The sequence below is a fragment of the Chrysochloris asiatica genome, unplaced genomic scaffold (assembly GCF_000296735.1).
Source record: "Chrysochloris asiatica unplaced genomic scaffold, ChrAsi1.0 scaffold00296, whole genome shotgun sequence".
NCBI lineage: Eukaryota > Metazoa > Chordata > Mammalia > Afrosoricida > Chrysochloridae > Chrysochloris > Chrysochloris asiatica.
The window spans coordinates 2,287,407-2,290,732 of record NW_006408814.1 but is presented as its reverse complement, the minus strand read 5'-3'; the positions used below and the strand labels follow the sequence as shown (position 1 = coordinate 2,290,732).

General features: G+C 39.9%; 1 pseudogene; it reads left to right on the top strand.

The window, feature by feature from the left end:
- Positions 1-2,439: 2,439 nt before the first annotated feature.
- Positions 2,440-2,981, top strand: LOC102811202 (annotated as a pseudogene).
- The last annotated feature ends 345 nt before the right edge of the window (positions 2,982-3,326 follow it).

Here is a 3,326-nt window from a genome sequence, read left to right as displayed (position 1 = left end):
ATAAACCACGTTGCTACAATAAACTAGGTCACTGGCCATCAGCCTGTGTCCCTTATCTGATCTACCGATCCCCGCCTCTTCCTCGAGTAATCCACGCAGTGGTCTGAGCAGGTCTCTGACCCCGATAGGCTTATTTTCTAATGACTGATCCTTCCTATTTGTTTCTAACCTTTGCATACCAATCACCAGTGATTATCAGTACATCTTGACTCCATGTTTGATCAATTTCAGACTGAAGAAGTTGGTCAAATTCTTCCGTTTCATCATCACTGGCTTTAGTGATTGGTGCATAAATTTGTTTAATAGTTGTATTAACTGATTGTCCTTGTTTTCATATGGATATTATCCTGTCACAGACAGTGTTTTACTTCAAGATACATCTTGGAATGTTCTTTTTGCTGATCAGTGTGACATTATTCCTCTATAATTTGTCATTGCTGATATAGGAAAACATATGATTGTCAGATTCAAAATGACCAATGCAAGTCCATTTCAGCTTACTAATGCCTACAATATTGATGTTTGTGCATTCCATTTCATTTTTGACAAATTCCAATTTTCCTAGATCCATGTTTTGTACATGGTCTGATTATTAATGAATATTTATAGCTGTTCCTTCTCATTTGGAGCTGTTACCCATCAGCAAATAAAGGTCTTTTTCTTCATCATTATCATCTATACTTTGAGGAGGCAGGTCTTCCCCAGTCGCATTTTGAGTGCCTTCCAAACTGAGGAGCTCATCTTCGAGAAGCAGCACTATAGCTGACAATATTCTGGTGCTCTTCATCATGTTTCAATATTTAATATTCTGGTGCTATCTGACAGTGTTACACTGCTAAAGGTTTCAGTGAAAAAAATATTTGAAAGTAGTTTGTGTCTTCTTCTTCCTAGTCTGTCTTCATCTGGAAGCTCATCTGATGTCCACTATGGGTGACCCTGTTGATATTTAAAATACTGATGGCATAACTTCCAGAATCACAGCAACACGAAGCACCTACAGTAAGAAAAACTGACAGACAAGGGGTAGAATAAGATAAATAGCTTTCATTTATTGAGCACTTACTGTAAACTCAGAAATTTACACATTTTATCTCAGATCACAGTGACTCTGTAGAATGAACACTAAACTTCAAACCCCAAGATTTGTAGTATAAGCCCACCAGCTGCTCTGTGGTAGAAAGATGAGGCTTTCTGTTTCCAGAAAGATTTCAACTTCAAAAACTGTGAGTTGGAACCAACTCAACAGCACACAACAGCAAAAACAATTTCAGTTAAGTCTTTCAGTGATCTCATGGGGTTGCAATTAAAACCAGTACTAGTTGCTTTAATAGGCATCCTGGTGTGGCACGGTAGGATAAGCACTGGACTACCAATCACAAGGTCTTTGGTTGAAACCCAGTAGCTGTTCCTTGGAACCCCTATACAGGGTCACTCTGAGTAGGAACCTATGATGGCACTTAACTACTACTACTAGCTGCCTTAATAGATAAATCCTCAAACCTCAGTAGGTTAATAAGAGAAAGGCTTATTTCTACTCTTGTAAAATGGTCATGTGTCCGTCAGTTTGTCATACTTGCATGTTGTTGTGATGGTTGAAGCTCTACCACTGGCATTTCAAATACCAGCAGGCTCACCTATGGTGGACAGATTTCAGCAGAGATTCCAGACTAAGAACAGAGTAGGAAAAAGGAATAGGTGGTCTACTTCTGAGGGATTAGCCCCTGGAAACCTGATGAATAGCAGTTAAACATTGTCTGATATAGTGCTGGAAGATGAGCCTCAAATTGAAAGGTTCTCAAAATATGACTGAGGAAGAATTGCCTCCTTAAAGTTGACCTTAATGATGTGGATGGAGCAAATCCTTTGGGAGGTATTCATTTGCTGATGGGGCACAACTCAAAATGTGAAGAAACAGCTGCAAATATCCATTGATAATTGGAAAGTGGAATGCATAAAGTATGTATCTGGGAAAATTGAAAGTTGTAAAAATAAAATGGAATGCATAGAGATTGATATCCTAGGTATTAATGAGCTGAAATGGACAGGTATTAGCCATTTTGAATCTGACAGTCATACAGTTTACTATGCTGGTAATGACAAATTGAAAAGGAATAGTGTTACATTCATCATCAAAAAGAACATTTCAAGATGTATCTTAAAAATACAATGCTGTTTGATATTGGATAATATCTAAACACCTACAAGGAAGACCAGTTAATACAACTATTATTCAAATTTACACACCAACCACCAAAGCCAGTGATGAAGAAACCGAAGAATTCTACCAACTTCTGAAGTTTGAAATTAATCAAACATGCAGTCAAGATGCATTGATGCCCTAACTGGCTGCTTTGAAAAGCCATCTTTGCATTGTTCTGGGTGCAGCTTCCCACTAGCCACTAGCCGCAGCCCCGTCTGCCGCTCCACTACGCCACCACAATGGACTCCCTGAGCTCTCTCGCCAGAGTCCCGGAACTCAAGCTCTCTTTGTCATCCTCTGTATCGGATCACCGTCGTGCGACAGACACGGCTGTGGACACCAGCTCCAAGATCACCACTAAGGATTTAAAGAATAAGGAGGTTGTGGAGGAAACAGAAAATGAAAGAGACGTACCCGCTAGTGGGAACACTAATGAGGAAAATGGGGAACAGGAGGCTGACAATCAGGTAGACGAGGAAGAGGAAGAAGGTGAGGAGGAGGAAGAGGAAGAAGGTGATGGTGAGGAAAAGATGGAGATGAAGACGAGGAGGCCGAGGCACCTACGGATAAACGGGCAGCTGAAGATGAAGAGGATGATGATGTTGATGCCAAGAAGCACTAGACCGACTAAGATGACGAGACACTCAAAAAAGGAAAAGTTAAACTTCAAAAAGGCCACCTTGACCTATTCACTCTCCATTTTCCATGTCAGAATGTAGACGTGGTCACCTTCCGAGTAGAGTCCCACCCACCCACTTTGGGCAGCGCCACCCGCAGATAACACACGCTCACACACCACCTAAACAAAACCACAACATGAACTTGCAACAGGGGAGAAAAAAGAACCAAAACTTCCAAGGCTTTGCTTTTTTCTTAAAAGTACTTTAAAAAGGAAAAATTGTTTGTATTTTTCATTTACGTTTTATATTTTTGTTAACATATTGTTAGGGATCAGCCATTTTTGATGATATCAGATGACCAAACCAGCCTTTGGAGGGTTCTCTGTCCTAATTCTGACTGTACTTGTGATGTGACCATGTTCATTATAATCTCAAAGGAGAAAAACAACAACAACTTGTAATAAAAGCAAAAATAACAGCAAAAAAATACAATCTAATTCTGAGCA